The sequence below is a fragment of the Sminthopsis crassicaudata genome, chromosome 3 (assembly GCF_048593235.1).
Source record: "Sminthopsis crassicaudata isolate SCR6 chromosome 3, ASM4859323v1, whole genome shotgun sequence".
NCBI classification, from domain to species: Eukaryota; Metazoa; Chordata; class Mammalia; order Dasyuromorphia; family Dasyuridae; genus Sminthopsis; species Sminthopsis crassicaudata.
This window is the reverse complement of record NC_133619.1, coordinates 216,844,767-216,855,240: the sequence shown is the minus strand read 5'-3', so window position 1 is coordinate 216,855,240 and position 10,474 is coordinate 216,844,767. Positions and strand designations below refer to the sequence as shown.

At 36.4% G+C, this 10,474-nt stretch overlaps 1 long non-coding RNA gene across 1 annotated transcript; it reads right to left on the bottom strand.

The window, feature by feature from the left end:
• Nucleotides 1-2,705: 2,705 nt before the first annotated feature.
• LOC141559434 (uncharacterized) lies at nt 2,706-10,228 on the bottom strand. Its single transcript, XR_012487413.1, has 3 exons — nt 9,989-10,228; nt 7,002-7,132; nt 2,706-3,535 (listed from the first exon to the last, which is right to left on the bottom strand). It is a non-coding gene; the product is annotated as an uncharacterized LOC141559434 (long non-coding RNA).
• Between the last annotated feature and the right edge of the window lie 246 nt (nt 10,229-10,474).

The window sequence follows — 10,474 nt, the reverse complement described above, 5'->3', positions numbered from 1 at the left end:
TTGGAATTAATTGTTCTTTAAATGTTTCATAGAATTCACATGTAAATCCATCTGGTCCTGGGGATTTTTTCTTAGGATGTTGATTAATAGCTTGTTCTACTTATTTTTCTAAGATGGGAGTGTTATCCAATTTACTTCTTCCTCTGTTAATCTGGGCAAGCTATATTTTTGAAGGTATTCTTCCATTTCATTTAAATTATCAAATTCGTTGGTATAAAGTTGGACAAAGTAACTCCTAATTTTTGCTCTAATTTCCTCTTCATTAGTGGCAAATTCTCCCTTTTCACTTTTAATACTAATAATTTGATTTTCCTCTTTTCCTTTTTTAAACAAATTTACTAAGGGTTTATCTATTTTGTTGGTTTTTTCATAGAACCAACTCTTAGTTTTATTAATTAATTCAATAGTTTTTTTTTTTTACTTTCAATTTTATTAATCTCACCTTTTATTTTTAGAATTTCAAGTTTTGTGTTTGTCTGGGGTTTTTTAATTTGTTTCCTTTTCTAGCAATTTTAGTTGTAAGCCCAATTTGTTGACCCTTTCTTTCTCTATTTTATGCAAGTAGGCCTCTAGAGATATAAAACTTCCCCTTAATACTGCTTAGGCTGTATCCCACACATTTTGGTATAATGTCTCATTATTGTCATTTTCTTTGGTGAAGTTATTAATTATGTCTATGGTTTGCTGTTTTACCCAATCATTCTTTAGTATAAGATTATTTCGTTTCCAATTATTTTTTGGTCTATTTTTCCCTAGCTTTTTATTAAATGTAATTTTCATTGCATTGTGGTCTGAAAAGGATGCATTTACTATTTCTGCTTTACTACATTTGATTTTGAGATTTTTATGCCCTAGTATATGATCAATTTTTGTATAGTTTCCATGAACTGCTTTCTGTCTCCATTTAGCTTTCACCAAAGATCTATCATATCAAACTTTTATAATATTCTATTTACCTCTTTGACTTCTTTCTTATTTATTTTGTGGTTTGATTTATCTAATTCTGAGAGTGTAAGGTTAGGATCTCCCACTATTATAGTTTTTCTGTCTATTTCTTCTTGCAGTTCTCTTAATTTCTCTTTTAAGAATTTAGATGCTGCACCACTTAATGTGTATATGTTTAATATTCATACTGCTTCATTATTGATGCTACCCTTTAGCAGGATATAATGCCCTTCCTTATCTCTTTTAATTTGATAAATTTTTATTTTTGCTTGATCTGAAATGAGAATGGCTACCCCTGCTTTTTTGGCTTTACCTGAAGCATAGTAGATTCTGCTCCACCCTTTTACTTTTAGTTTGAAAATATCACCCTGTGTCAGGTGTGTTTCCTGTAAACAACATATAGTAGGATTCTGACTTTTAATCCAGTCTGCTAACTACTTCCTCTTTATGAGGGAGTTTACTCCATTCACATTTATAGTTAGAATGACTAATTCTATATTGCTTGCCATCCTGTTAACCCCTGCTTATGCTTTTCTCCTTTCCTTCTCTCTTTTAGTATCCCTCCCCCACCTTAAAATTCCTCCCCTTATTTTACCCCTTTTCCTCACAATTTCTGTATTCCCTTCCCTTAGCTTACTCCTTCCCTCTCACTTTTCAATGAAGTGGAAGAAGTTTCACTATAAATCTAATATGTCTATTGATGCACACTATGTTCATCTCCCTCCTTTCTTTCTCTCAGATATAACATACACCTTTGCCTCTTCATGAGATGTAGTACCACCACTTTACCCTTTTTATGATATAATTTCCTTTCCACCTCTAGTTTCTAGGACAAATTATACATGTGTTCTTTATATATCTTTATGGCAGAAATATAGTTCTCAAGACTTCTTTTTACCTTTTTAGAAATCTCTTAAGTTCTGTATTTGAAGATCAAACATTTTGTGTAGGTCTGGTTTTTTTCATCGTTAAATGTCGTTAAATGTCCATCTTCTTCCCTGGAAAACGATGCTCATTTTTGCTAGGTAAGTTATTCTTGGCTGCATACCAAGTTCCTTAGCCTTTCAGAATTTCATGTTCCAGGCCCTTCATTCTTTTAATGCGGAAGCTGCTAGATCCTGGGTTATCCTTATTGTGGTTCCTCCATATCTGAATTGCTTTTTTCTAGCAGCTTCTAGTATTTTTTCCTTCATTCATCCTTTCATGGTTCTTGGACTTGGCCACTATATTTCTTGGTGTTTTGGTTTTAGAATCCCTTTCAGTAGGTGATCGATGAATTTTTTCAATGTCTATTTTACCCACTGTTTCCAAAACGTCTGGGCAGTTCTCTGATAATTTCCTGGAAAATAGTGTCCAGGCTCTTTTTTTCCTCACATTTTTCAGGGAGTCCAATTATTCTCAAATTGTTTTCTGTTTTCCAGGTCTATTGTCTTTCTAATAAGGTACTTAACATTCTTTTCAATTGTTTTGTTTTTCTAATTTTGCTTGACTATGTCTTGGTTTCTCCTTGAGTTTTCTCCTTCTACTTGTTCCAGTCTAATTTTCAATGATGTATTTTCTTCACTCACTTTTTTTATATCTTTTTGTAATTGTCCAATTGTGTTTTTAAGTGAGTTTTTTTCTTCTATGGAATTTTTTTCCTTTTCATCCATTTTATTTTTCAGAGAGCTGTTTTCTTTTTCCAGCTCACTAATTTTGTTTCTCAATGATTTGTTTTCTTTATCCACTCTGTCTTTAAATGCATGGGATGACTTCTCCAGGCTCTCTTGCCAAGCTTCCCTTTCCTTTTCCCATTTCTCTTCTAGCTCTCTTGTGAGAGCTTTTTTGATTTCCTCTATGAGATTTTTTTGTATTGAGGGGCAGCTCATATCCCCCTTAGGGGATTCCTCTGGACACAATCTGCTTTTAGTCTCCTCAGTATTTGAAGTCTGCTCTCTCTCCATACAGAAGCTATTAATGGTTAGAGCCCTTTTAAATTTTTTGTTCATTTTGTCAGAGCAGGAATGGAAGATAACAAATTGACAAGAGAAACAATTGGTCTGTTTTTGGGGGGAATGGGGCTGGATGGTGTTAATGAGCTTCCTCTACAGACTGGAGGGAAGGGCAGCAGTTAGGCACTAACAGGACAGTGATGGCTGTTCTGTGTCTGCACTCTGAGGCTCTGAGAATGCACTGAGTGGCTGGGTTCTAAGAAATGCTAGCTTTACGGGGTTTTCTTCTTCACCTCCGGTGTTTACACCTTCTCTGCAGCTCCTGGCTTGCTGCCAAGACAGAGTATCCACACTGGGGTAAAAGTCTTTTCTCAGAAATGGAAGAGATTGTACCCATCCCCCTTCTGGTCCAGGTAGTGTGAGCTGCCTGTCTTGCTCTGGCTAGCCTGCCCTCAGTCTGAGCCCAGTCTGTTTGACCCTCCCCCAAGCAAACACAGACCTTCTCTGGTGAATTTCAAGGATGTCTTCTGTTGGTGATTATTTGTGGGTTTCTTTTCCTGTCAAGCATTAACTTCGAGGCTTGTCATGAAGTAAGTCCTGAGAGAACACATGGAGCTCAAGCAGCTGTCTGCCTCCTTGCCGCCATCTTGGCCGGAAGTCTAAAATAGATTTAATTAAAAGATGAGGAAGAAAAGTACATCTTGCTAAAAGGTACAATAGACAATGAAACAATATTAATATTAAGCATACTTACCAAGTGTTTTATCACCCAAATTCTTAAAGAATTTAAGTGAGTTATAGATTCATGACCAAACAAGAGATAGTGAGCATTACAAAATATAAAATAGATAATTCTGAATATACTAAATTAAGAAGCTTTTGCACAAACAAGTTCAATGCAATCAAGATTAAAGGAAAGCAGAAAAACAGGTAATATTATTTACAAGTGTCTCTGATAAAGACCTAATTTTTCAAATATATGGAGAAACAAGTCAAATTTATTAAAAATAAACAAGTCATTTCTCACTTGATAAATGATCAAAGAATATGAACAACCAGTTTTGATATGAAAAAACCAAAGCTAACAGTAGACATATAAAGAAATGTTCTAAATAACTTTTGATTATAAAAATGCAAATTAGAGCAACTTTGAGGTACCACTTACACCTATCAGACTATATGCTATGACAGCAAAAGAAAATGATAAATGTTGGAGGTTGGAGAGAATGTGGGAAAATTGGGACACTAGGCCCCAAGATCAATAACATTGTGGATGCTCTTTGATCCAGCAGTACCACTACTAGGTCTGTATCCCAAAGAGATAATTAAAAGAGGGAAAAGGCAGCCCTTTTCCATGTGGAAAAATATTAGAAAGTGTGGGAATGACCATTTATTGAGGAATGGCTAAACAAGCTGTGGTACAATAGAATACAATGGGAGATGACATGATGGTATACTTAGAGAACCCCCAAAACTCTGCTAAAAAGCTATTAGAAATAATTCAGAATTTTAGCAAAGTTGCAGGATACAAAATAAATCCACATAAATCCTCAGCATTTTTATACATTACCAACACAATCCAAGAGCAAGAGATACAAAGAAAAATTCCATTCAAAATAACGGTCGATAGTATGAAATATTTGGGAATATACCTACCAAAGGAAAGTCAGGAATTATATGAGCAAAATTACAAAACACTTGCCACAAAAATAAAGTCAGATTTAAATAATTGGAAAGACATTGAGTGCTCTTGGATAGGCCGAGCAAATATAATTAAGATGATAATACTCCCCAAACTAATCTATTTATTTAGTGCTATACCAATGAGACTCCCAAGAAACTATTTTAATGACCGAGAAAAAAATAACAACAGAATTCATATGGAACAACAAAAGGTCGAGAATTTCAAGGAAGTAGTGAAAAAAAATTAAATGAAGGTGGTCTAGCTGTACCTGATCTAGAACTCTATTATAAAGCAACAGTCACCAAAACCATTTGGTATTGGCTAAGAAATAGACTAGTTGATCAGGGGAATAGGTTAGGTTCACAGGTCAAGACAGTGAATAAAAACAGCAATCTAGTGTTTGACAAACCCAAACATCCCAACTTTTGGGATAAGAATTCATTATTTGACAAAAACTGCTGGGAAAACTGGAAATTAGTATGGCAGAAACTAAGCATGGACCCACATTTAACACCATATACTAAGATAAGATCAAAATGGGTCCAAGATTTAGGCATAAAGAATGAAATCATAAATAAATTGGAGGAACATGAGATAGTCTACCTCTCAGACTTGTAGAGGAGGAAGGAGTTTGTGTCCAAGGGAGAACTAGAGACCATTATTGATTACAAAATAGAACATTTTGATTACATCAAATTAAAATTTTTCTTCACAAACAAAACTAATGCATTCAAGATTAGAAGGGAAGTAACAAATTGGGAAAATTTTTACGTGAAAGGTTCTGATAAAGGCCTCATCTCCAAAATATACAGAGAATTGACTTTAATTTATAAGAAATCAAGCCATTCTCCAATTGATAAATGGTCAAAGGATATGAACAGACAATTTTCAGATGATGAAATTGAAACTATTTCCACTCATATGAAAGAGTGTTCCAAATCAGTATTGATCAGAGAAATGCAAATTAAGACAACTCTGAGATATCATTACACACCTGTCAGATTGGCTAAGATGACAGGAACAAATAACGATGAATGTTGGAGGGGCTGTGGGAAAATTGGGACTCTAATACATTGTTGGTGGAGTTGTGAAAGAATCCAACCATTCTGGAGAGCAATCTGGAATTATGCCCAAAAAGTTATCAAACTGTGCATACCCTTTGACCCAGCAGTGCTACTACTGGGCTTACATCCCAAGGAAATACTAAAGAAGGGAAAGGGACCTGTATGTGCCAACATGTTTGTGGCAGCCCTTTGCATAGTGGCTAGAAACTGGAAAATGAATGGATGTCCATCAATTGGAGGATGGTTGGGTAAATTATGGTATATGAATGTTATGGAATATTATTGTTCTGTAAGAAATGATCAACAGGAGGAATACAGAGAGGCTTGGAGAGACATCAACTGATGCTGAGTGAAATGAGCAGAACTAGGGGATCATTATACACTTCAACAATGATACTGTATGAGGATGTATTCTGATGAAAGTGGATATCTTCAACATAGAGAAGAGCTAATCCAATTCCAATTGATCAATGATGGACAGAATCAGCTACCAGAAAAGGAACACTGAGAAATGAGTATAAATTGTGAGCACTGTTTTGTTTTGTTTTTCTTCCCAGATTATTTTTACCTTCTTAATACAATTCTTCCTTTGCAACAACAACAACAAAATTCAGTTCTGCACATACATATTGTACCTAGGATATACTATAAAATATTTAATATGTATGGGAATGCCTGCCATCTAGGGGAGGGGGTGGAGGGAAGGAGGGGAAAATTTGGTATAGAAGGGAGTACAATGGATAATGTTGTAAAACAAAAAATTACCTATGAATATGTACTGTCAAAGAAAATGTTATAATTATAAAAATTAATAAAAAAAATTTAAAAAATAGAATATAATGGGAGACTATTATGCAATACAAAACAATGAATTAACAGATTTCAGAGAAACCTGGAAAGACTTGTATGAACTGATATAAAGTTAAATGAGTAGAATCAGGAAAATACTTGTATAGCACCACCAATATTGTATGATGATCAACTGTGAATGATCAGTTCTTCTGAGCAACATAATAATCCAAGACAAGAACAAACAATTTAGGAAGTAAATTGCTATTCACATGTAGATGAAGAAGTGTTAGACTCTGAATGCAGATCAAAGTACATTTTTCACTTAATTTATTTTTTTCATGTCTTTTCTCTTTTGATCTGTTATTTCTTTTAACAACTGTGACTAATATGGAAATATATTTTACATGATAGCACATGTATAACCTATATAGAAATCACTTACTATTTTAGGAGGGGAGGGGAGAGCAGAGGGAGAAAAGTCTGGAACTCAAAAATCTTGTAAAAATGGATGTCAAAAATTATATATAATAGGAAAAAAGTACTATGTAAAAAGAGAAAAATAAATAAAATTTATTTGTCACTTACCTTTTTCCAGTTCCATGGAAATTCTTTTTAAGATCAAAGACCGTGGCTCAGTCATCCCATATCTCAGGTTCTTCTTATCATCATTTTCATATCTTTGCTGTTGTTACAACTGCCTTGGGATGGAGATAATCCTGGACAGATGGATAGAATCATTTAGACCAAATTTGTGATCTCCCAGTCTTTCCTTACTTATGGATTATAAGGGAATGGGATATAGGACAGATATGTTTTGAAGAGATTAAAAAACGTTCAGGTGAGCTTTCACAGTGTGGATTCTGTGGCCAAAAAAAAAAAAAAAAAAATACATGCTCAGGGCAGTGAGGCTAAAAGAAAGAGTGGAATATATGAAAAAGGAGCAGGTAGTTGTGCAGATAAAATCTACTTACCCTCATCCATCTGTTCTGAACTCTCACTTTTAAGATCCCTCAATTTATTGGTATTCTTATCCTCTCATTTAAGTAGGGGTTTACAAAAATCCCTTATCTTGTCACTTGGAGGACAGAAAAGATAGATCTTCTTGAGAAATAGACAACCTTGCTCCTCACTTTTACTCCAAGCAGTGAATGTTTTTGTCTCAATTGTTTGCAAAATGCCCTTGAGATTTTGAACCAATTTATTATTCAGAGTCATAGATAGTCAGAAATAGGAAGATTCTTAGAAGTCATATGTTCTAATGTCCTAATTTATTGACAAGGAAACAAGCCCAGAAAAGAGAAATATTTTGTATCTTAGATTATATATCTAGTCATTGACAGAGTTTGAATTTGAATTGAGGTCTCTCAGCTCTAAATCTAATCCCACAACATGCCTCCTCAAACCCAACATGAAATTTAAACCTAAAAATAAATTCCATCTTCTTGTAGGGAATCAGTTTTAATGAGGGAAAGGAAAAGGGGAACCTCATTTCTCGGCGCATAGATAATCCCATGATTATGGGATTATGTGTGTGTGTATTACCCCCCTCTGCAGTTGGGGGGTATCTCAGCCAGAGATGGACAGTCTTTAGGTCTGTGGTCATTTGTGCATTTAACTCAGGCTCTGCTGTATAGCAGTGCTCAAGGCAGTCCTGCTGCCCTGAGAAGGCACCCAAAGAGTCAGGGGCTCTGAGAGAGAGACAAAAAATGGAGTTGAGAGCTTCATTCTCTCTCTCTCTCTCTCTCTCTCTCTCTCTCTCTCTCTCTCTCTCTCGGGAGGACAGATTTCTGAGTAAATTATGCAATTAAACCAAGAGACAGGCCGCCCCAAACCATTAGAGTTCTGATGTTGAAATGCTGAAATAATAATTAAGGAAATGGGGTAACAGGGGTGGAGAAACAGATCAGAGAGACTGCCAGTCCTAGGACAGGTGTCTGATTTTGGTTGTTTTTAAAGAATAATCCCAAAGACTGAATAAGGGATTTCAAAGTTAAAACATAAGCCAGTCAATCATAGTCTTGCAAATTTTAAGCAAAGAGTAAAATAGTTTCCAATTCGGCCTGAACTGAAATAAGACATCAGTTTTCCCCAATTTCCTAACTAGCTGAAATCTCAGTTTCCTTCCTCCCTTGTTTACAGAAATTATCAGATTATAAATAACAGACTAGTAAATTTCCTGAAACAGCAGTAGTCAAAGAGTTTTATGCAGCAATAGTTAAACAGGTTTATACAGCAATAGTTAAAAGTTTTTCTCATACAGAACAATAGTCAAACAGTTTTATGCAAGTCCTCCAGTTTTAATGAGTCTTAAAAAAAGCAGATCAATTAATTGGAAAGCCGGCCTATCTCACTCAGAACTTTTTCAGTGGAAGGAGGGGGAAGAAATCCCACATGGCCCCTCCCTACTCTGTTAGAAGAAGGCAGAGGGAGGGGAAGGGCAGATAGCATCAATGCAGAGAATAGTGAGTCGAAGACAAAAAGACCCTACCCACACCCATCTTCTAGTGATTAGGAATATGGGGGCGTGCGTTTGGGGCATTTAGAAAGGTCAGACCCTAATTGGAGATAAGCGACTCCTGAAGCAAGTTGGATTTTGGGCAAGTAGAGAGATTGGAAATCTACATAGAATTAAGGTGTTAATGTAGCCACTCTCTAAAAGGCAGCTTGAGGGAGAGTCTATTCTTATTCTATATCCCTGGCTTCCTGGACTGAAGCCAGAGAAGTTCAGTCAAGAAAGAGACAGCTTAAGGAAACTGAGGCAGTAAAAAACAACAACAACAAAAAAAAAACAAACAAAAGAAAAAAAACTGTTGCACACCAGAACAGAGATTCTAGTGAGGCGCCAAATTAAAAGTAGCTAAGGAGGTTTTTTTTTTTTTTTTTTTTTTTTTTTTTTTTAATAGTTTCAATCTCTTAATTTTCCTCCTGCTGCAGTTAGGATGAGAGAAAGATAAAAGAAACTATTTTCACTCTCTTAACAATTAATTAGCCTGGATTCAGAATTTGTTCCCCAGCCCAAATTACAAAGATGTCCTTTCTGAAGCTCTAGTCTGGCAAGGATAAGAACTTAGAGAGGGCATCTTTTAACTGTTGGGAGGGGGCATAGGGGACATAAGATGCCAATTTCAGATAAATAAGAGAGTGCACTAGGAGCTGAGACAGAGAAAGGCTTGAAAAGCTAGTTTAAATTCTGCCTAGGCTTTAGAAAGCAAGTAAGTATGCCCTGAGGCTTAGAAAGAAAATGGGCAGTTTTAAAATCCTATATCCAGGCTAGAGAGCATGTAAACCGAGTCCCATTTTAAAAGGTATGGGACAAGCCAGTTCTCTGAGAGCGCTGGAAGCCTTGGTTTCTTTAAGAGCCAGGTAGAAGCTATGGGAGGAGTGTTCAGAGTTGCTGCAGAGCACCTTTTAAAAGTGAATAGTAGACTTTTCTAGAGATCTTGAAGAGTCTCCAAATCTCCCCACTGTACTCCAAGAAGGGGACAGGATGGGAGCATTTAAATGGCAGGTTAAGCCACATGGGAGAGATTGGAAAAGAGAGAGGATGGGGGAAAGGAGAGATGTTATCTTACCCAGTGCTTCTCAGGTGGCAAAAGAGTGAAGGCTCATGCAGTTGGCTAGAGACACATCTCCAAGTTCACCCCGATCCATTGACCATCTCTTCGTGGCTACAGCCTGGCCACTACAGTGGAGTGCGAGAAGGGCTCAAACACAGATATCTCCCCCAGAAGATATCAAGGAGACTGCTAGCCTGGGATCCAAGAGGATTGGCCACGTGGTGGGGGGAGGGGTGAAGAAGACACTCTCCTGTGTTGGAGTTGCAGCCTGTGGGCAGGCTTTTCTGGTGAGATAAAAGGATTAGAAATGCTTTGGAAAAGCAGCCTGTAGTGACAGAGTGAGACAAAAGGAGAGATTTTTTCCTGAAACGCTAGTAGTCTCCACGGGAGACTTTGTTCGCACCCCAAACCTGGTCTGGGTGTCCTATGTTTTAGAGATAGAGTGTGACGAGGGTAGGAACACAGATATTCTTCCTGGAAGCTGCTCAAGCTGCTAAGGAC